General features: G+C 28.3%; 2 protein-coding genes across 4 annotated transcripts in view; one reads left to right on the forward strand and one right to left on the reverse strand.

The window, feature by feature from the left end:
• LOC135128710 (uncharacterized) overlaps positions 1 to 24,964 on the forward strand; it is a 263,420-nt gene that overhangs the window by 104,628 nt on the left and 133,828 nt on the right. The window lies entirely within an intron of this gene.
• The window catches only part of LOC135128708 (uncharacterized), a 97,902-nt gene that overhangs the window by 23,064 nt on the left and 49,874 nt on the right, over positions 1 to 24,964 (reverse strand). The window contains exon 1 of one of the 3 annotated variants that reach the window (XM_064055737.1): positions 23,282 to 23,428. The exons of the other annotated variants lie outside the window; for them this stretch is intronic. The gene's annotated coding sequence lies outside the window, so the exon portion shown is untranslated. Of the gene's footprint in view, positions 1 to 23,281; positions 23,429 to 24,964 lie in introns of those variants that run through there. 3 annotated transcript variants of the gene reach the window in all.

Consider the following 24,964-nt stretch of genomic DNA (forward strand, 5'->3'; position numbering starts at 1 on the left):
TTGAAAAATCTAAAAATTTAAGTTTTTGAAAAATTGAAAAATTACCAAACTTGTAATGAAAATGGTGAAATTGAAAAATTGAAACATTGAGAAATGGTAATATCAGATGATCGAGAAAACAAAAACTCGAGAAATCGAAAAACTGAAAAATCGGGAAATCTGAATAGCATAAAATCGAAAAATCGTAAAATTAAAAATTGAACAATTTAAAAGAGGGAAAAAAATAAAAAAACGAAAAATTGGGAAATTGCAAAATTGGAAAATCGAAAAGCCGAATCGAAAAATTGAGAAATCGAAAAATCAAAAAATCGAAAAATGGAGAAACTAAAAACTCCAGAAGTCCAAAAACCGAAAAATCGGGAGATTCAAATAGTATAAAATCCAAAAATTGTAAAGTTAAAAATCGAAAAACTGAAAAATTGGGAAATTAAACAATCGAAAAGTCGAAATCCCGATTAATCCAAAATTCGAAAAATCAAAAATTTAAAAAATCGGAGAATGGAAAAACCACAAAATCTAAAGGAAGTTACTAAATCGAATGATCGAGGAATCGAAACTTCAGAAAATCATATAATCGAAGTGTTACAAAATCGAAAAATTCAAAAACTAAAAAACTGAAAAAAAGAACGAAAAATCAAAACGAGAAATTGGAAAATTGGAAAATCGTAAAAATCAAAATTTAAAAAATCGGAAAACTGAAAAATTCAGACATTGATAAACCCCAAGAGTAAAAAATCGAAAAATTAAAAAATTAAAAAAACCCATAACTAAAAAAAAAACGAAAAATGCAAAATTTTAAAAATCGAAAATCGAAAATTCGCGAAAATATCGAAGAATTATTATATTATTTGTCAAATTATGAGGCCACTGAGTGTTAAATAGGGATAAAAACGAAAAAATGTCATAATCTACAGGGAAGTTGTAAATGTTTCAAAATAACTGTGGACAAACAAACTGACAGAAAGTAGGTAAGTATACAAAGTTTATAATGGGTAAATTTTAGCGATAAATAAATGAATCATATTCATGGAAAATGTAATAGTTTGAGTCATGTAAAAAGAAATTCTATAGGGCTATGCTTTGAATTTTTTCTTGCTCTCAGTTAAAAAAATTAAGTTTTTGAAAAATGTTGATCTTTTGTATGTAGATTTGGACTTTTTAGGACTGAAAAAATGGTTTTCATATCATAGAATTTTTTGTGAATTTTTGGACGGCTTTTCCAAAAGCTCCATTTTTCACTACTCTCCTCTAATAAAAAATTCAAACCTTAGTCGACCTACTTTCAAATTACCCAAACAGATTTGTTTTATAAATTTCGACTTCTAGAATTAATTTTTGGCCTGATTTTTTCAAAAACTTGCCATTTTTTCAAAATCGCTGAATGGAATTGGCAACTTTTAGGATTACAAAATATACATTTTTAACTGAATATTTATAAAATCTTGATTTGGGATCATGGCTTTTTTGCGAAATTTTATAGAATTTTTTCAAAAGTTCCAGTTTTCGCTATTATTCGCTGATGAAAATTTCGACTTTTTTTCGACCACCTTTAAAAATTACCTACCGAGTTTTTTTTTGTAAATTTTGACTTCTACAATTTATTTTTGGCCTCATTTGTTCGAAGACTCTTATCATTGTTTCAGAATAGCTCAATGAAATTGGCGAAAATTGTTAGAATTTGATTTCCAAATTTTTTGTGGATTTTTAGACAATGTTTTTAAAAATTCCATTTTTCATCACTTCCACCTGATGAAAAATGCAAAATTTTAAAAATAGAAAATCGAAAATTCAAGAAAATATCGAAGAATTGAAAATGCAAAAATTAAAAAATTCCCAAACTTGAAATGTTGAAACATACAAAAAACGAAAAGTTAAAAAACCGTGAAATCGACAAATTGAGATATAAAAAAATTTGAAAATAAGGAACTCTAAACATAAAAAACATCGTATTATCGAAAAATTGAAAAATCGAAAAGTTGAAAAATCGAAAAACTGATAAATCGAGAAATTGAGAATTCCCAAAACTGAAATGTCAAAAGATCGAGAAACCGAGAAATCGACAAGTTCAGGAGTCGAAAAAACCAGAAATCCAAACTGAATTACATCGAAAAATCAAGGAATTGAATATCGAAAAATGGGAAATTGAATAATCCAAAAATTAAAAAATTAAAAATCGAAAAATATAGAACCGCAAATTGAAAAATCGAAAAATTAAAAATTGAAAAAAACAGCAGTCGAAAAATCGAAAGATCGATAGATCGGAACACCAAAAAATCATATAATCGAAAAATTTACAAAACTAAAAATTGAAAAATTGGACTGAAAATTAAAAAAAAAACGTAAAGCGATAAATCGCAAATTCCAAATTTTAGAAAATGAAAAAATGAAAAAAATTAATCGAAAAACCGAAAAATCGAGAAATCAAAATAGCATTAAATCGAAAAATCGAAAAGCCGATTCGAAGAAACTAGATATCTAAAAATCGAAACATCTAAGTATTGAAAAATCTAAAATTTAAAAAATCTAAAAATTTAAGTTTTGAAAAATTGAAAAATTACCAAACTTGTAATGAAAATGGAGAAATTGAAAAATTGAAACATTGAGAAATGGAAATATCAGATGCTCGAGAAAACAAAAACTCGAGAAATCGAAAAACTTAAAAATCGGGAAATCTGAATAGCATAAAATAGAAAAATCGTAAAATTAAAAACTGAACAATTTAAAAGAGGAAAAAAAATAAAAAAAACGAGAAATTGGGAAATCGCAAAATTGGAAAAACGAAAAGCCGAATCGAAAAATCAAAAAATCGAAAAATGGAGAAATTAAAACATTGAGAAATCGAAATATCAAATGATGGAGAAAACAAAAACTCGAAAAGTCCAAAAACCGAAAAATCGGGAGATTCAAATAGTATAAAATCCAAAAATTGTAAAGTTAAAAATCGAAAAACTGAAAAATTGGGAAATTAAACAATTGTGAAAAGTCGAAATCCCGATTAATCCAAAATTCGAAAAATCAAAAATTTTAAAAATCGGAGAATGGAAAAACCATAAACTCTAAAGGAAGTTACTAAATCGAAAGATCGAGAAATCGAAACATCAAAAAATCATATACTAATCGAAATGTTACAAAATCGAAAAATTCAAAAACTAAAAAACTGAAAAAAAGAACGAAAAATCAAAACAACGAGAAATTGGAAAATTGGAAAATCGTAAAAATCAAAATTTAAAAAATCGGAAAACTGAAAAATCCAGGCATTGATAAATCCCAAAAGTAAAAAATTGAAAAATTAAAAAATTAAAAAACCCATAACTAAAAAAAAAACGAAAAATGCTAAATTTTAAAAATCGAAAATCGAAAATTCGCGAAAATATCGAAAAATTGCAAATTTTGCGAATTTTTAGACAACTTTTTCAAAAGTTTCGTTTTTCGCTATTTTTGCCTGATGAAAATTTTGAATTCTTTTCGACCACCTTTGAAAATTAACTACAAAGACTTTTTTGTAAATTTTTACTTGTATAATTTAGTTTTGGGTTCATTTATTCGAAAAATTGTCATTGTTTCAGAATGGCTCAATGAAATTGGTGATAATTTTTAAAAAATATTTTCAAGCTGAATATGTATTTCTAAAATATTGTTTTGGGATCATAAAGGCGTTGTATTTTTCGAATCAACACGTCGAGATCTGGATTTCTAATTGTTTTGTGAATTTTTAGACTTTTTTTAAAAATTCTTCCATTTTTTATTACTTCACCTGATGAAAATTTTTACCCCCTTCAACCACTTAGGAAAATTACTCAAAGTGGTTTGTTTGTAGATTCAGAACTCTAGTCCTGACTTGTCTGAAAACTTTTACCATTGTTCTGGAATTGCTCCATAAAATATGGTAATTTCTAAGATTAAAAAAAAATTACTTTCAAACTGAATATTTCTAAATCTTTCCCTTGGACCATAAATGGGTTATATTTTTCGAATCAATACATCGAAATCTATATTCTAGAATTTTTTGTGAATTTCTAGACAACTCTTTCAAACACTTCATTTTTCAGTATTTCCCCTGATGAAAATTTTGACCTTTTTTCGACCACTTAGAAAAATTATCTACAGAAACTTTTTTGTGGATTTCGACCTTTTGAATTATTTTCGGCCTCATTTCTTCCAAAACTACCATTCTTCAAGAATCGCTGGAATGGTAAATTTTAGCATTTAAAAGAAAAGTTAATTTCATATCCAATATTTCTAAAAGCTTGATCTCGGAACATAAATGCGCTATATTTTATAATTTATATGGCAGAATTTTTTGTGAATTTTTGGATAACTCCTTAAACACTCCACTTTTCAATACTTTCCCCTGATGAAAATTTTGACTTTTTTCAATCACTTTCGAAAATTAGCTAAAGAGACTTTTTGATATTTCGATTTCTAGAACTTATTTTTGGCCTCATTTCTTCGAAAACCTTGACATTTTTCCAGAATCCTCCAGTGAAATTTGGCAATTTCTAGGATTTCGAAAATATGACTTTCCAACTGATTTTTTTACGGTCTTGCTCTGGGAACATAAACATGCACGTCAAGATCTATATTTCAGAATTTTTTGTGAATTACCAGACAACTCTTTCAAACACTCCATTTTTCAATACTTCCCCCTAATAAAAATTTAGATTTCTAGAATTATTCCAAAACTCTACCATTTTTCTAATCACTCAATGAAATATGGTAATTTTTAGGATAAAAAGAAGTTAATTTCATACCGAATATTTCTAAAATCTTGTTTTATGAATTTTTAGATAACTTCTTCAAAGGCTCCATTTTTTACTACTCTCCCCTGATGAAAATTTCAAACTGTTTTCGGCTACCTTTGAAAAATACTTACAAACATTTTTTGGAAATTTTGATTTCTGGTATTTATTTTTGCTCTCAATGCTACGAAATTGGTAAAACTGTTTCAAAAGCTCCATTTTTCAATACTACCCCCTAACGAAAATTTTGACCTTTTTTCGATCAATTTTGACCTATAGGAATTAACTTTGGCTTAATTTTTTCGAAGTCTTACCATTTTTTCGGAATCACTCAATGAAATATAGTAATTCTTAGCATTAAAAAAAAAATTCATATCGAATATGTCTAAAATCTTGATCTGGGACCATAAATGCCCTATATTTTTCGAATCAACACGTCGAGATCTATATTCCAAAATTGTTTATGTTTTTTTAGATAAGTTCTTCAAATGCTCCAATTTTCACTACTCTTCCCTGATGAAAATTTCGAACTATTTTCGATTACCTTTCCAAATTACTTATTACAGAGATTTTTTTAGAAATTTCGACTTGTAGAATTTATTTTTGGTCTCAATACTCCGAAATTGGCAATAATTTTTAGGGTTAGAAAAAGTTAAAAAGTTCTATTTCTATTATTTCTCCTGATGAAAATTTTAGACTTTTTGAATGCCTTCGAAAATTAACCAAAGAGTTTTTATTGTAGATTTTGATCTCTACAATTTATTTTCGGTCTTATTTCTTCGGATACTATTTTCCAAGATCGCTCAATAAAATAGAGCAATTTTTAGGATTAAGAAAATTTATTTTCGAACTGAATATTTCTAAAATCTTGATCTGGTACCATCAACACGCTTATTTTCCGAATCAACACGTGGAGATCCAATTTTAGACTTTCTTATGAGTTTTTAGACAACTGTTTGAAAAGCCCATTTTTCAGTAGTCTGATAAAAATTTCAATCTTTTTCGACCACCTTTGAAAATTGCGTACAGAATTTTTTTTGTAAATTTTGACTCATAGAATTTACTTTTGGCCTCATTTATTCGAAAACTCCATTGTTTCAGAAGCGCTCAATAAAATTGGCGATAATTTTTAGAATTAAAAAAAAAAGTTTGAAAATAAAGATTTCTAAAATGTGGCTTCAGAATCATAAACGCATTGTATTTTTCGAATCAACACATTGTGATCTAGATTTCCAAATTTTTTGTTAATTTTTTAGACTTTTTCAAAAATTCCATTTTTCATTGCTTCCATCTGATGAAAATTTTGACTTTCTGGATACCTTCGAAAATTAACTAAAGAGTTTTTATTGTAGATTTTGATCTCTAGAATTTATTTTCGGTCTTATTTCTTCGGATACTATTTTCCAGGATCGCTCAATAAAATAGGGCAATTTTTAGGATTAAGAAATTTTATTCTCGAACTGAATATTTCTAAAATCTTGATCTGGGACCATCAACACGCTTATTTTCCGAATCAATACGTCGAGATCTAATTTTAGACTTTCTTATGAATTTTTAGACAACTGTTTAAAAAGCCCATTTTTCACTAGTCTCCCCTGATAAAAATTTCAATCTTTTTCGAGCACCTTTGAAAATTGCGTACAGAATTTTTTTGTAAATTTTGACTCATATAATTTACTTTTGACCTCATTTCTCCGAAAACTCCATTGTTTCAGAATCGCTCAATAAAATTGGCCATAATTTTTATAATTTCAAAAAAAAAACTTTTAAAGTGAATGATTTTAAAATGTTGCTTCAGAATCATAAACGCGTTGTATTTTTCGAATCAACACGTCGTGATCTAGATTTCTGAATTTTTTGTTAATTTTTTAGACTTTTTCAAAAATTCCATTTTTCATTGATGAAAATTTTGCCCCTTTTCACCAGCTTCGAAAATTACCTAAAGAGGTTTTTTTGTAGATTCAGAACTCTAGAACTGTTCCAGAATCGCTCCATAAAATATGACAGTTTTTAAGATTAAAAAAAATACTTTCTAACTGAATAATGTCTTGATCTGGGACCATAAATGCGCTATAATTTTCGAATCAGCACGTCGAAATCTATATTCTAGAGTGGTTGTTAATTTTTGGACAACTCTTTCATACACCCCCTTTTTCAATGCTTTACGTTGCTGAAAATTTTTAGCTTTTTTCGATCACATTCAAAAATAATCCAGAAAGACTTTTTTTATAAATTTCGACCTCTAAAATTTTTATTATTAAAAAAAATAATTTTCAAACCGAGAACTTTTTAAAAAATCCCATTTTTCATTACTTCTCCTGATGAAAATTTTGTCTTTTTTCGGCCACCTTCGAAAATTAATTTTATTGTGAATTTTTAGACAGCTTTTTTAAAAGCTCCAATTTCGACCTTTTTTCGACCATCTTCGAAAATTACCGAATGCGAATTTTTAAAACTCAGAATTCTGAAATTTTTTTCATTTTTCAGAATCTTCCAAAAAAATATGAAAATGTTTAGAATTGAAAAAAAAAGAGTTTTGAACGGAGCATCTCCATACTCTTTCTCCAAAACCATAAACTCCATTTAAATTTCATAAGATACCATACTCCTGTACTTGTGGTTTATAAATCCGCCTTTGGTTTTTAGTCTAGGCATCCAAATTTTCCCAAAAAAAAAAAAATAGACTCGGACAAATGTGGCGTCAGAAGAAATCGTATTTAGAGGCAGTTTCGAAAATACATTGTGTTCAAGTTGAAAAACATGGATAAATTGACAGTTGCGAATTTAACATCCTCTATGGATAAACGTAAAACTTCAATTTATTAATTTATTCGTATTTTAGGACAAGGTAACTAAAAAAATTTGTAAAAGATTCCAAAGCTCCATTTTTCAAAATCAAATCTGTAACCTTGAGTGAGTTAAGTTAGATTCCTTAAAGAACACTTTCAAAAGTTCACGATAAATGTAGCAAATTATTGGGACACATTGTATATATAGGTTAAGAATTATATTATTAAATAAAAACAGCAACGAAAAGTTTTTTGAAAATAAACGAATCTCTCAGATCTTTGATAATTTAGTAACAGTTTTAAACACTTTGCTATCAAACGCAACCAGCCTTCAAAGAAATAAAAACGGAAATTGGCACGAAACTTCCTCGATTAAATTACCTGTGGCGTCAATGAAAACCCAAAGTGTCTCATTCATGTTCCAATATAGTTTTAGTTTAAAGCTATTTTTAAATTAACCTTTCAGCGAAAACAAAAAGAAAAAGCCACCCACCATCCTCAACACTTCCGCACCCGCTTATAAACTGGCAGAAACACGGCACGAATGTGAAGAATTCCGAATAAGGTTACACTCCTTTCACACTTTACAAAACTGCCTAGTACTTGACCTTAGAAAAATGCACTTTTTAATCCTGGTCACCGAAAACACGTAATATTTGTAACCAATACTGTTTGTAAATTCTGCGTTCTGTTGGCTAAACAACGTAATTCGTCTAGGTGTACATCGGGCCCGCAGGCCCAACCCCACGACACCCCTTCCATTCTAATCTAAACACAACAAGGGTATGCAACCGAATTACACGAGAACGGCATTTTCGCCAGCCGAGTTCGTATTGTGAAAATAAGTTCCAAATTTAACTAAAACACTTGCTAGGATGTAGAAGCTTTTATGAGCTGCAATGAATTATGAAACCGTAATTACTGGGTGTTGTTAAAAATTAAAATTGGTCGAAGGTTATTTCGAGAGAACTTTCCTCGTCGCTGATGTGCAGCCCGACAAAGCCCGTTTCTTTGGAAAAACTATGAAAACATTTTGCGATTTTTGGAATCGAAAAATTGATATATTTATTAAAAAATATTAAAACAAGGAAATTGAAAAATCGCATAATCGAAAAATTGAAAAAAAAACACAAAAAATCGAGAAATCTAATTAGAATTATATTGAAAAATGGAGGAATTGAACAATCGAAAATTTAAAAAATTGAAAAATGGAAAAAATTAAGATTTTAAAAACTAAAAAATCGAAAAGTTGAAGAATTAAAAAAATTAAAAATTGAAAAAGCTGACTGAAAAGTAATAAAAAACGCGAAATGGGAAAATGACAAAATCCAAAATTTAAAAAATTGAAAAACTGAAAAATCCAGACATTGATAAATCCCAAAAGTAAAAAATCGAAAAATTAAAAATTTAAAAAACCAAAAACTAAAAAAAACGAAAAATGCAAAATTTTAAAAATCGAAAATTCTAGAAAATATGGAAGAATTGAAAAATGTAAAAATTAAAAAATTCCCAAAATTGAAATGTTAAAAAATACAAAAAACGAAAAGTTAAAAAACCGTGAAATCGACAAATTGAGATAAAAAAAAATTTGAAAATAGGGAACTCTAAACATAAAAAACATCGTATTATCGAAAAATTGAAAAATCGAAAAGTTGAAAAATAAAAGGAGAAATCGCAAAATCTAAAATTTAAGACATCGCAAAAATGAAAATCGAGAAATTGAGAATTCCCAAAACTGAAATATCAAAAGATCGAGAAACCGAGAAATCAACAAGTTAGAAGAGTCGAAAAAGCCAGAAATCCAAATTGAATTTCATTGAAAAATCAAGGAATTGAATATCGAAAAATGGGAAATTGAATAATCCAAAAATTAAAAATCGAAAAGCTAAAAAATCGAAAAATATAAAACCGCAAATTGAAAAATCGAAAAATTAAAAATTGAAAAAAACAGCAGTCGAGAAATCGAAAGATTGATAGTTCGAAACACCAAAAAATCATATAATCGAAAAGATGAAATATCGAAAAACTTACAAAATTAAAAATTTAAAATTGGACTGAAAATTAAAAAAAAACGTAAATCGAGAATTCGCAAATTCCAAATTTTAGAAAATGAAAAAATGAAAAAATGAAGAATCGAAAAACCGAAATATAGAGTAATCGAAACATCAAAAGATCGAAAACCGAGAAATTGATAAATCGAGAAGTCCAAAAACCGAAAAATCGAGAAATCAAAATAGCATTAAATCGAAAAATAAAACAGCCGATTCGAAAAAACAAGATATCCAAAAATCGAAACATCTAAGTGTCGAAAAATCTAAAATTTAAAAAATCTAAAAATTTAAGTTTTGAAAAATTACTAAACTTCTAATAAAAATGGACAAATTGAAAAATTGAAACTTTGAGAAACCGAAATATCAGATGATCGAGAACACAAAAACTCGATAAATCGAAAAACTGAAAAATCGGGAAATCCGAATAGCATAAAATCGAAAAATTGTAAAATTAAAAATTGAATAATTTAAAACAGAGAAAAAAATTAAAAAAACGAGAAATTGGGAAATTGCAAAATTGGAAAATCGAAAAGCCGAATTGAAAAACCGAGAAATCGAAAAATAGAGAAATTAAAACATTGAGAAATCGAAATATCAAATGATCGAGAAAACAAAAACTCGAGAAGTCCAAAAACCGCAAAATCGGGAGATTCAAATAGTATAAAATCCAAAAATCGTAAAGTTAAAAATCGAAAAACTGAAAAATTGGGAAATCGAAATCTCGATTAATCCAAAATTCGAAAAATCAAAAATTTTAAAAATCGGAGAATGGAAAAACCATAAAATCTAAACGAAGTTACTAAATCGAAAGATCGAAAAATCGAAACATCAAAAAATTATATAATCGAAAAATTCAAAAACTAAAAAACTGAAAAAAAGAACCAAAAATCAAAACAATGAGAAATTGGAAAATTGGAAAATTGGAAAAATCAAAATTTAAAAAATCGGAAAACTGAAAAATCGAAAAATTGAAAAATCCCCAAACTGAAATGTTGAAAAATTGGGAAATCGAAAAATTGAAAAATAGAAACATCGAAAAATTGGAAAATCGCAAAATCGAAAAACCGAAAAGTCGAAAAATCCAAACATGAAAAAATTGAAAACTTTAAAATTTTTAAAATCGAAAAATGAAAGTCTTGAAAAAATCCAGAAATTGAAACATCCAAAAACTTGAAATGAAAATCGAGAAATCAAAAAGTCGACAAACTGAAAAATTAGGAAATCGAAATATAAAAATATTCGAGAAAAAAACTCGAAAGTTGAAAACCGAAAAATCTGGAAATAAAAATAGCATAAAATCGAAAAATTGAAAATTCAGGAAATTGAACAATCGAAAAATTGAAAATAGAAAAATAAAAAATTTTGAAAATCGAAAACTGGAAAAACCGTAAAATCTAAAAGAAGTTAAAAAATCGAAAGATCGAGAAATCAAAATATCAAAAAATCATATAATAGAATAGTTGCAAAATTCAAAATTTCAAAAATTGAAAAACTGAAGAATCTAAAAACTGAAAAATTGAGAAACTGAAAAATCACAAAACTGAAATGTTGAAAAATTGGGAAATCGAAAACTTGAAAAATAGACAGATCCAAAAAGTAGAAAATCGAAACATCGAAAAGCCGAATCGAAAAACCGAGAAATCGAAAAATCGATAAATTGAAAAATCGAGGGAATGAAAAATTCCCAAACTTGAAATGAAAATCGAGATATCAAAAAATCAAAAAATCGAAAAATAATCGAGAAAACAAAGACTCGAGAATTTGAAAAACCGAAAAATCGGGAATTCCAAATAACCTAAAATCGACAAATCGTAAAATTAAAAATCGAAGAATTGAAAAATCGGAAAATTGTAACATCGAAATCTCGATTCATCCAAAAATCGAAAAATTTAAAAACCGAAAAATTGAAAATTGAAAAATCAAAAATTTTTTAAAATCTTTCTTTGATGTCAAAAAGTCGAAACTTTAAAAATTCATATAATCAAAAATTTGGAAAATCGAAAAATTGAAAAAACAAAAAAAACTGCAAAGACGTGAAATTGGGAAATCGTAAAATTCAAGGTTTAAAAAATCCAAAAAAAGAAAAATCGAAAAACTGCAGACGCGAAAAACCAAAAAATCGAAAAATTGAAAAATTCCAAAACTGAAATGTTGAATAAATTGAGAAATCAAAAAATTGGAAAATAAAACATCGAAAATTTGGAAAATCGAAAAATTTAAAAGCCGAAAAATTGAAATATCGAAAAATCTAAACATCGAAACATTGGTAAACCTAAAATTTAAAAAATCAAAAAATTAAAATTTGGAAAAATTTAAAAATCCAGAAACTGAAAAATTCCCAAATTTGAAATCTTGAAAAATTCAGAAATCAAAAACTTCAAAAATATAGAAATGGAAAAATTGAAACATCGAGAAATCGAAATTTCAAGAGATCGAGAAATCAAAAACTTGAAAAACCGGAAAATGGAAAAACCGTAAAGTTTAATGTGTTTCAAGAAGTCGAAAAATCGAAAGATCGACAATCGAAAGATCAAAAAATTGAAACATCTAAACATTACAAATTCGATGAATTGAAAAATTGAAAACTCCAACAACTAAAAAATCGAAAAATCTACAATTTAAAAACGAAAAAATTTTAAAATGTCGAAAAATTGAGAAGTCGGGGAATCGAAAATTAAGGCATTGAAACATTAAAAAATTCCGAATTTGAAGTATCAAAAAATTAAGTATTGGAAAAATTGAAAATGGAGAAATAAAAAACTAACAAACTGAGAAATAGAAAACTCGAAAAATCGAAATTTGAAAAAATCCAATAATTGAAAAATTGAAGAACTGAAAAACTGAAAAGTCGAGAAATCGAATGTCCAGAAATCGAAACTTTAACTGCGATTAAAATATTGTATAAACTGGCCCTAAAAGTAAAAAAATTGAGAAATCGAAAAATTTAATTCAAGAATGACAAAAATTCAAAATTGAAAACTCGAACTGAATAATCGTAAAACTGAAATATCAGAAAATCGAAAAATTGAAGAATCGAAAAACTGGCAAGTCGCCCGATGAACTTGATCACCAGCTTACGCTCGGGAAGTAATAAAAACATGTGGGGGCGAAATTTCCAACACATTTACGTTTTAACAGGTTGACGAAACGGATGTCCGACCTCTGCAACACTGATTGAAATATCCTTAATTTTCTTTAAAACAAACAACATTAAATTGTTATGACGGCAGAAAACTGTTTGTTTAGCACTGGCAAATCGCTGGGTTTTCCACGACGCTGTAACGAGACCCAAACACCTACCGTGATTGTTTAAACTGCAAGTCAGGCTTCAAGTTTTCACTGACTCTCGATTTTTGGAATGGTGAATAATGGGTAATTTAACGATCGGCGCTAATTTGGAAACCATTATTTTGCACATTTTTGAGCGTGATAGGTCAGACAAAACTTCTAATATTTCAGCGCTGGTCACCAGGATGTGGAAAGAGAAAAAGAAACGTCGCTCTCAAATATTAACGCGGCATAAATATTTTAATTTTTAATAAAACCTCATTACTTCTAGAATGAATTCCTTCGTTTCGGGAATCTTGACCCACAAACTCTACCGGTTCGATCATTACAGAAAACCCAGCGTGAAGGAAGCGCCAACTTTTCTTATTAATTTTAGATGAGGTTTTGTCAGTTACGTAGTTCTGACCGTGACAGGAAGGATAGAGAAGGTTTTTTTCGAATTTGGCGGTTTTTTACCTTGGCCACGAGTGGTGGGTTTGAATTCCGACCACAATTCCGTTGGTCTTCGCATTGAACAGGAATGATATTGTGTTGTAGGTATAATTGTTACGTAACGCATTGTTATCTTTTTTTTGCTATTTGCGTCACTCTGATAACGAGGTAAATTAAATAATACTAGTGCGTGTAATGTGGTGGTGGTGGTCAGAGTTTCGGAACTTTGATACGTACAAAATAATATGAGGAAATTAGGTAGTTTCCCGAGAACTTGTTCATAATGTTGGTTTATTTTGCTCTGGATATTGAATTTATAAAAGACAGAAGTACTTCAGTTTTATAATTAAAAACTTCGGTGTTACCGAGCAGATCTTCTGCATCCTTTAGATCTTTTATTAGATACTTGGGATCAGGGACGGTTTTTTAATAAAGGTTGCAGAGCGGCATCGTGTTTTATGTCCAACAAATACCGCGTTTTGTTATTTATCATCGCGGGAGGCTGTGCAATAATACTTGAGGCCACCAATTACACCTGAGTTTTCTGTAAATGTTGAACGCCGATTATTGAACTGCATCATTGTCATCGTTTTAGTTTAAATTGAATAAAAAAAATCCAAAAATCCAAAAAACGAGCAATCAAAACATCAAAAAATCGAACATTTGGAAAATTACCTGATTGAAGTGTTGAAAAACTGAATCGAAAACTTGAAAATTTGAAAAATCTACAAATACTGCAAACTCAAAAAACTGAAAAATAAAAAATTTTGAAATACGAAAAATTGAAAAATGGTAATATCCAAGAGTTTAGAGATCGAAAAATTGAAAAATCGAAAAACCTCAAAGACAAAAAACTGAAAAAATGAAAAATCGGAACATCTGAAAAGTAGAAAAACTGGGAAATCGAAACATCGAAAATTAAAAACCGAAACATCAAAAGAAGGAAGTCGAAAAATCGAAATTTTAAATTATAGATTTATCAGTTTTTCAATTTTTCTATTTCTGGTTTTATCGAGGTTTCGATGTTTTGATTGTTCAATTTCTCGATTTTTCTTTTTTTTAGGGTTTGTTGATTTTCCGATTTGTCCATTTTTTTAATTCTAAATTTTTCAATTAAAAAAATTGAAAAATAGACATATTTGGCAAGAAATAGAAAAATCAAAAATTTTAAAAATTGAAAAATTAAATTATCGAAAAATTTAAGAACCGAAAAATCGTGAAATCGAAACATCAAAAAATCGAAACTTTGAAAAACTGAAAAATCGAAAATTTAAAGTCGAAAAATTGAATCGAAAAATTTAAAAATCGTAAAACGGAAAAATCTGAAAATTGAAGAATTAATTACCTGAAAAATCGAAAAATCGAGAAATAGAGAAGTTAAGAAATGGAAAACTGAAAAGTCGAGAAATCATGAAAATCAAAAACACGAAAAATCGAAACGAGGAAGCCAGAAATCGAAAAATCAAAAAATCGATAAGTTGAAACACCGAAAAATCGAGAAGTTAAGAAATGGAAACACTGAAAAGTTGAAAATCGTGTAAATCAAAAACTGAAGAAATGGAAACATTGGAAAGTGGAGAAATTGAGAAATGGGAAATTCAAAAAATCGAGAAATCAAAAAATAAATTAATCGATAAATTGAGAAAGAGAAAAACCGAAAATTTAGAAACGTTAAAAACTGAAAAATCGGAAAATTTAAAAGTCGAAAAATTTGAAAAATCGTAAAACTGAAACATCGAAAAATTCAGAAATCGAAAAATAAAAAAATCGGGAAATTGGAAAAATCGAAAATTTGAAGAATCGAAAAATTGACAAGTCCCAAAACTGAAATTTTGAAATATTGAAAAATCGAAATACGAAGTCGAAAAACCGAAAATTTAAAAATCGAAAACCTGGAAAATCGAAAAATCGGGTAGTTAAGAAATAGAAACACTGGAAATTTGAGAAAGCGTGAAAATAAAATCCGAAAAATCGAAAAATTGGTGAATTGAAAACCCGGAAAAATTGAGAAATCGAAAACTCGAAAAATGGAAACATTGAAAAGTCGACAAATCGAGAAATGGCAAAGTTAAAAAATCTAAAACGTCAAAACGTCGAAAAACCAACAAAAAGAAAAATTGAAAACCTTAAAAATAAAAAAGTCGAGATATCAAGAAGTCAAGAAATCTAAACATTGAAAAATGGAGAAATCGAGAAATGGGAAAATCACAAAATCGAGAAATCAAAAAATAAATTAATCGAGAAATTGAGAAACCGAAAAGTCGAAAATTTAGAATCGTTAGGTAAAAACTGAATAATTTAAGAAAAATTGAATCAAAAAGTCGAAAAATCGTAAAAGTTAAACATCGGAAAATTGAGAAATCTAAAAATGAAAAAATCGAGAAATCGGAAAACCCAAAATTTGAAGAATAGAAAAATTGAAGCATCGAAAATTGAAAAATCCCAAAATTGAAACTTCGAAACATTGAAAAATCAAATACGAACTCGAAAAATCGAAAACTTGAAAAATAGAGAAATCGAGAAATTAAGAAATGAAAACAATGAAAATTTGGGAAATCGTGAAAATCAAAAATCCGAAAAATCGAAAAATTGAATTAAAAACCTGGAAAACTGAAAAATCGAGACTCGAAAAGTCAAGAAATAGAAACATTGGAAAGTCGAGGAATCGAGAAATGGAAAAATCCACAAAGTCGAAAAGTCGAAACGTCGAAAAAACGAGGAAGCGAAAAATCGAAAAATTGAAAATTGAAGAATTGAAAACCTGAAAAATTGAAAAATCGAGAAGCTAAGAAATGGAAACTGAAAAGCTGAGAAATCGTGGAAATCAAAAATTCGAAACGTCGAAAAATGGAGCAAAGGAAAACGTGAAAAATTGAAAATTTGAAGAATTGAAAACCTGAATAATGAAAAAATCGAAACATTGAAATATGGAGAAATGGGAAAATCACAAAATCGAGAAATCAAAAATATATTAATCGAAAAGTCGAAAATTTAGAAACGTTATAAACTGAAAAACTGAAGAATCGATAAATTTAAAAGTCGAAACATCAAAAAATCGAAAAATTGAAAAAATGGAAAATCTAAAAATTTAAAAATCGCAAAAGTAAGAAATCGGGAAATCGAAAAATCGCAAAGTCGAAAAATAAAAAAAATTGAAGGATCGAAATAATGAAAAAATTCCAAAACCGAAACTTTGAAAAACTGAAAAATCGAAAAATTATTAAGTCGAAAAATTGAATCAAAAATTTAAAAATCGTAAAACGGAAAAATCTGAAAATTGAAGAATTCATCACCTGAAAAATCGAAAAATCGAGAAATAGAGAAGTTAAGAAATGGAAACACTGAAAAGTTGAAAATCGTGAAAATCAAAAAGTGAAGAAATGGAAACATTGGAAAGTGGAGATATTGAGAAAAGGGAAATTCAAGAAATCGAGAAATCAAAAAATAAATTAATCGACAAATTGAGAAAGCGAAAAGCCGAAAATTTAGAAACGTTAAAAACTGAAAAACTGAAAAATCAGAAAATTTAAAAGTCGAAATATTGAAAAATCGTAAAACTGAAACATCGAAAAATTCAGAAATCGAAAAATAAAAAAATCAGGAAATCGGAAAAATCGAAAATTTGAAGAATCGAAAAATTGACAAGTCCCAAAACCGAAACTTTGAAATATTGAAAAATCGAAATACGAAGTCGAAAAACCGAAAATTTAAAAAGTAGCAAAATTTAAAAATCGAAAATCGGTAGTTCATAAATAGAAACACTGGAAATTTGAGAAAGCGTGAAAATAAAATCCGAAAAATCGAAAAATTGGTGAATTGAAAACTTGGAAACTTGAAAAAATTGAGAAATCGAAAACTCAAAAAATGGAAACATTGAAATGTCGACAAATCGAGAAATGGGAAAGTTAAAAAATCTAAAAAGTCAAAACGTCGAAAAACCGAGAAAACGAAAAATTGAAAACCTTAAAAATCGAAGAGTTGATGAATTGAAAACCTGAAAAATAAAAAAGTCGATATATCAAGAAGTCAAGAAATCTAAACATTGAAATATGGAAAAATCGAGAATTGGGAAAATCACAAAATCGAGAAATCAAAAAATAAATTAATCGAGAAATTGAGAAACCGAAAAGTCGAAAATTTAGAATCGTTAGGTAAAAACTGACTAATTTAAGAAAAATTGAATCAAAAAGTCGAAAAATCGTAAAAGTGAAACATCGGAAAATTGAGAAATCGAAAAATGAAAAAATCGAGAAATCGGTAAAAAAATCGGAAAACCGAAAATTTGAAGAATAGAAAAATTGAAGCATCGAAAAATTGAAAAATTCCAAAACTGAAACTTCGAAACATTGAAAAATCAAATACGAATTCCAGAAATAGTGAAAATCAAAAATCCGAAAAATCGAAAAATTTAATTAAAAACCTGGAAAACTGAAAAATCGAGAATCGAAAAGTCAAGAAATAGAAACATTGGAAAGTCGGGAAATCGAGAAATAGAAAAATCCACAAAAGTCGAAAAGTCGAAACGTCGAAAAAATGAGGAAGCGAAAAATCGAAAAATTGAAAAGTTGAAGAATTGAAAACCTGAAAAATCGAAAAATCGAGAAGCTAAGAAATGGAAACTGAAAAGCTGAGAAATCGTGGAAATCAAACATTCGAAAAATGAAAGAATTGAAAACCTGGAAAATTGAAAAATCGAGAAATCAAAAAGTCAAAACGTCGAAAAATGGAGCAAAGGAAAACGTGAAAAATTGAAAATTTGAAGAATTGAAAACCTGAATAATGAAAAAAATCGAAAAATCGAAACATTGAAAAATGGAGAAATGGGAAAATCACAAAATCGAGAAAAAAAAAATATTAATCGAAAAGCCGAAGGTTTAGAAACGTTATAAACTGAAGAATCGATAAATTTAAAAGTCGAAAAATTGAAAAATCGTAAAACTGAAACATCGGAAATATGAAAAATCGAAAAATGAGAAAAACGAAAAGTCGGAAAAATCGAAAATCCGAAAATTTGAAGAATCGAAAATACGAGAAGTTAAGAAATGAAAACACTGAAAATTTGAGAAATCATGAAAATCAAAAATCCGAAAAATTGAGAAATCGAAAACTCAAAAAAAGGAAAATTAAAAAATCGAAAGGTCAAAACGTCGAAAAGCCGAGAAAACGAAAAATTGAAAACCTGAAAAATTGAAAAGTGGAAGAATTGAAAACCTGAAAAATTAATAAAATCCAGAAATCAAGAAGTCAAGAGTTCTAAACATTGAAAAATGGAGAAATCGAGAAATGGGAAAATCACAAAATCGAGAAATCAAAAATTAAATTAATCGAGAAATTGAGAAATCGAAGACCCAAAAATTTAAAAACTGAAAAACTGAAAAATCGAAAAATTTAAAAGTCGAAAAACTTAATCGAAAAATTGAAAAATAGAAAAAACGAAGTCGAAAGATCAAAAATTTAAAAAAGACCAAAATTGAAAAATCGAAAACCTGATAATCGAAAAATCGAGAAGTTCAGAAACGGAAACGCTGAAAATTTGAGAAATCATGAAAATCAAAAATCCGAAAAATTGAGAAATCGAAAACTCAAGAAATGGAAATATTGAAAAGTCGAGAAAACGAAAAATAGGAAAATTAAAAAATCGAAAAGTCGAAGAACTGAAAACCTGAAAAATCAAAAAATTGAGAAATCTAGAAGTCAAGAAATCTAAACATTGAAAAATGGAGAAATTGAGAAATGGGAAAATCGCAAAATTGGGAAATCAAAAAATAAATTATTTAATCGAGAAACTGAGAAATCGAAAAGGCGAAAATTTATAAACCGAAAAATCGAAAAATTTAAAAGTCGAAAAATTTAATCAAAAAATTGAAAAATCGTAAAACTGAAACATCGAAAATTTAAGAAATCGAAAAATGAAAAAATCCAGAAAGCGGAAAAATCGTTAATTTGAACAATCGAAAAATTGATAAATCCCAAAACTGAAACTTCGTAAAATTGAAAAATTAGAAAAACAAAGTCGAAAAATCGAAAATTTAAGAAATAACAAAATTGCAAAATCAAAAACTGAAGCATCGAAAAATTGAAGAATTGAAAACCTGAAAAATCAAAAAATCGGGAAATCAAAAAATAAATTAATCGAGAAATTGAGTAATCGAAAAGCAGAAAATTTAGAAACGTTAGGTAAAAACTGAAAAATTGAAAAATCGGAAACTTTAAAAGTTGAAAAATTGAATCGAAAACTCGAAAAACTAAAACATCGGAAAATTGAGAAAATAGGAAAATTGGAATAATTGAAAAATCGAAAATTTGAAGAATCGAAAAATTGAAGAACAAGAAATTGAAAAATCTCAAACCTGAAATTTCGAAAAATTTTAAAAATACCAAAATTGAAAAATCGAAAACCTGAAAAATTGAAAAATCGAGAAGTTAAGAAATGGAAATACTGAAAATTTAAGGAATCGTGAAAATCAAAATTCCGAAAAACCGAAAAATTGGTGAATTGAAAACTTGGAAAATTGAAAAATTGAGAAATCGAAACCTCAAGAAATGGAAACATTAAAAAGTCGAGAAAACGAGAAATAGGAAAATGAAAAAATCGAAAAGTCAAAACGTCGAAAAATTGAGAAAACGAAAAATTGAAAAACTGAAAACCTGAAAAATTGAAAACCTTAAAAATCGAAAAGTGGAAGAACCTGAAAAATCAAAAAATTGAGAAATCGAGAAGTCAAAAAATTGAGAAATCGAGAAGTCAAGAAATCCAACCATTGAAAAATGGAGAAATTGAGAAATGGGAAAATCAAAATATCGAGAAATCAAAAAATAGATTAATTGAGAAATCGAAAAACTGAAAAACTGAAAAAAGGAAAAATTTAAAAGTCAATAAATTGAATCGAAAAACTGAAAAATCGTAAAACTGAAACATCGGAAAATGGAGAAATCGAAAAATGAAAAAATCGGGAAATCGGAAAAATCGAAAATTTGAGGAATGGGAAAATCGAAAATTTGAGGAATCGAAAAATTTAAAAATTCCAAAAGTGAAACTTCGAAACACTGAAAAATCGAAATACGAAGTCAAAAAAAAATAGCAAAATTGAAAAATCGAAAATCTGAAAAATTGAAAAATTGAGAAGTTAAGAAATGGAAACACTGAAAATTTGAGAAATTGTGAAAATAGAATCCGAAAAATCGAAAGATTGGTGAACTGAAAACCTGGAAAACTGAAAAATTAAAAAATCGAAAGCTCAAGAAATGGGAATATTGAAAAGTCGAGAAACTGGGAAATGGGAAAATTAAAAACTCGTAAAGTACGAACGTCGAAAAACCTAGAAAACGAAAAATTGAAAAATTGACAGCCTGAAAAATCAAAAAATCGAAAAATCGAGAAGTCAAGAAATGTAAACATTGAAAAATGGAGAAATCGCGAAACGGGAAAATCACAAAATCGAGAAATCAAAGAATAAATTAATAGAGAAATTGAGAAATCGAAAAGCCGGAAATTTAGAAACGTCAAAAACTGAAAAATTAAAAAATCGAAAAATTTAAACGTCGGAAAACTTAATCGAGAAATTGAAAAATCGTAAAATTGTATCATCGAAAAATTGAAAAATCGAAAATCTGAAAAATCGGAAAATCGAGAACTTAAGAAATGGAAACTAAAAATTTGAGAAATCGTGAAAATCAAAAATCCGAAAAATTGAAAAATTGATGAATAGAAAACCTGGAAAATTGAAAAATTGAGAAATGGGAAAATTAAAAAGTCGGAAAATCCAAACGTCGAAAAACCGAGAAAACGAAGAATTGAAAAATTGAAAACCTGAAAAATCAAAAACTTGAAGAATTGAAAACCTGAAAAATCAAAAAATCGAGAAATGGGAAAACCACAAAATCGAGAAATCAAAAAATAAATTAATCGAGAAATTGAGGAATCGAAAACCTGAATGAAACATCGAGAAGTTAAGAAATGGAAACTGAAAATTTGAGAAATCGTGAAAATCAAAAATCCGAAAAATCGAAAAATTGGTGAATTGAAAACCGGAGAACTGAAAAATTGAGAAATCGAAAACTCAAGTAATGGAAACATTGAAAAGTCAAGAAATCGAGAAATGGGAAAATTAAAAAATCAAGAAGTCAAAACGTCGAAAAACCGAGAAAACGAAAAATTGAAAACCTGAAAAATCGAAAAGTTGTAGAATTGAAAACCTGAAAATCAAAAAATCAAGAAATTGGGAAGTCAAGAAATCTAAACATTGAAAAATGGAAAAATCAAGAAATCGGGAAGTCAAGAAATCTAAACATTGAAAAATGGAAAAATCGAGAAATGGAAAGGTCACAAAAACGAGAAATCAAAAAATTAATTAATGGAGAAATTGAGAAACGTTAAAAACTGATAAATTGAGAAGCCAAAAATTTAAAAGTGGAAACATTAAATCGTAAAACTGAAACATCGGAAAATTGAGAAATCGAAAAATGAGAAGATAAGATAAGATAAGATAAAATTTATTGCCCAACAGAATACAAAGTTCCATTAATAGGACAATTATATATAAAATCGAGAAAATCGAGAAATCGGAAAAATTTAAAAATCCAAAACTGAAACTTCGAAAAATTGAAAACCTGAAAAAGTTAAAAAATGGAAACAGTGAAAATTTGAGAAATTGTCAAAATTAAAAGACGAAAAATCGAAAAATTGGTGAATTGAAAACCTGGAAAATTGAAAAATTGAGAAATCGAGAAGCCAAGAAATCCAAACATTGAAAAATGGAGATATCGAGAAAGGGGACAATCACAAAATCGAGAAATCAAAAATAAATTAATGTAGAAATTGAGACATCGAGCAGCCGAATTGAAATTGAATTGAAAAATCTTAGAACTGAAACATCGAAAAATTGATAAATCGAAAAATCAAAAAATCGAGAAACCGGAAAAATCGAACATTTGAAGAATCGAAAAATTGTAAAATCCCAAAACTGAAACTTCGAAAAATTGAAGAATTGAAAAACTTGGAAAATTGAAGAATCGAAAAATCGAGAAGTCAAGAAATGGAAACATTGAAAAGTAGAGAAATCGAGAAATGGGAAAATCAAATATGTAATCGAAAATTCGAAACGTCGAAAAATCGAGAAATTGAAAAATCCAAAAACCGAAAATTTAGAAACGTCAATAATTGAAAAACTGAAATATCAAAAAATTGAGTCATCAAAACACTGGAAATCGAGAAATTGAAAATTCGAAAAATTGTTACATCTACAATTTTGATTTTTTTACAAAAATCTCGATATCTAGGATAAAAATTCAACCACAAGTTCAGGACTATGTTACTTTTTAACATTTAAATATGAAACCTCGAGAAAGCTTTAATTTCGCCCGATGGACAAGAATACAATACTTCCTTAGCTTGTACGTGCTCGCTGCGCTCCTATTCTAAGGGTGTGCTTTTTAAAATCCAGAGGTTTATTATTAATTTATTACAATTGAACCCAAACAACTTAGCAAGACCTTTTAGAATGCAATGGATGCAAGCGGACATTCAGGTTCTATTATTTTATTTTTTTTTGTTAAAATATATATTTAAAGTGATCAAATGTAATTATGTATATGCTTTTTTTAATTGCTTAATGTGATTGACTTCGTTTATAAATTGGAGCAACTGAGCGATACCCTTACGACATAGTTCAAAAAAAGCCAAAATAATAACCGTTACACAAAGATTAGAGTACGCCAATCATTGCCACAAGACATTTAAAGTTTAAAACTTGAGCAACATGATTGCTTACTTAAATAGCGATACAAAAATAAATCAAAGTAATAATAATTCAGATCAAACCTTATCCCGCTCAATTATATACACAGTGACCACAACAAAAATAAAATGACCGCTCTATTTTACTAATTTGGGAAACCCCAAAAATAGACCACGCTTTAAAAATTCCAGTGACCTCGTAATCACAACGATCGCTTCAGCTAATAATATATGATTAATGGTTACCTGTTCGTCGATGTAGTTAATTATGTGGTCTTCAAAAATGTGGTCGCACTTAGCGTTTTAGCTCGATGTGGAACTGTGCGGTTTACCGCCACTATGGAGACGTTTGAAATAAGTGGAGCACGAGTCATCATAGTACACACTTAAATACTAACCGACATAATCTAGACGCCGCGTCGCATGAATCAGACGGGAGATCCGCGCTATCGAGACCAGCCTCTGGGTAAATAAAAAATTTTCGGGAACCAAATGCGCACGTACTGGGTGGGAACGAAAGCCGCAGTTAAATTATATCGGTCGCAAATAAATGAAATACAAGACATTTAATAAAGTGTATAACCACAATGAAATCATCGTTAAATTTTATGAGAACCCTAAAGATTTTATGTTTCGTAGTCGAGGGTTGAGCGGTTCTTATGAGACAGTGCTAAGGGTTGTGGTAACTGAGAGTAATGATATTGTTTTAGGTGGTTTGGCAAATTAATTAGTTTTCACTGTCATCAAAATTGGAAATGTGTTTATTTGTTTTAATTAAGGGTATCCAGATCTCTCAAAAACGGAACAACGAAACAGTGAATGTGTTTATCACTCGATTAAAGGTTACCATGACCTTACCAATAAATAACGACTATCAATTAATAAACCGATTGCATATTAAGAATACAGCTGCAGTTAATTTTAGAACGATGATCTGATATCAGAAAATGTACAAAAACTCAAACATTTTAAAGTCTTGGGGTTATTTTTTTTATTTGGTCTTTATTTTTATGTTATTTTCGCCAAAAGTGTGGATGACAAGAATTACCACACCTAATTCAGCCACGAGCGGATTCCGCAACCAGTCCCAGCAAAAACTGTAAGAATTTTAAACATTTTCGTTTTCCACTCTTTTGTAATAGCCAAAAAAAGTGTTACAACAACATGTAACAATCGTAGACTTTTTGTGTACAAATATTTTTTGAAATAATTTTGATGGCGTCACGCATTTCTGGGTTTTTATTTTATCAATGTATTCCTTGAATTAATGGACAGATTTGGAAAAAACTGTGGACGTTACAAAACGTTCCCAAAATTATTAGTTATTACGAAGAAAGAAATTTCCGTTTGGAGATGCGTACCTCAGAACTTAATAACAGAGATATCGAAGTTCGAAGTTCAGCTGCAGCTTTTGCGTTTGTTTCAAACTTTGAAAATGGACTTTCATCAAGTCATCCGTTTCTTTTTTCTTCTGGAAAAAATTAAGGCTGAAAATTAGTTTAGAAATTGTGTGGATGAATTTTTGCCAAAATTTGCTACCTGACGTGAACCTGAAAGACCTTGAAACAGCTTTTGAGGTGCAGTTATAGTAAAATACTTTATATTTTTTAAATTTCTGATGAATTTGTTGACAGAACAAATTCGACTGAAAAGTAGGTCGTAACTTGACACAGAAAATGAAAATAAGGCCCAAATTAGGTTATGTAAACAACACGATTTGTATGTTTTAAAACACGACCTGCGTGATAGATCTGTTGCACTACTAAGACGGCCGCCAATTCAGTGGTTCCAATCAAGTTATTTTCAAATTTTCGATTTCTCGATTTTTTCGTTTTTCGATTTCTCAAATTTCCGATGTTTCAGTTTTACGATTTTTCAGTTTTTAAATTCAACTTTTCGATTAAATTATTCGATTTTTCAATTTCTTGA

This window comes from Zophobas morio, unplaced genomic scaffold (assembly GCF_036711695.1).
Source record: "Zophobas morio isolate AGI-343-1 ecotype UQ-CSIRO unplaced genomic scaffold, CSIRO_AGI_Zmor_V1 ptg000014l, whole genome shotgun sequence".
Lineage (NCBI taxonomy): Eukaryota > Metazoa > Arthropoda > Insecta > Coleoptera > Tenebrionidae > Zophobas > Zophobas morio.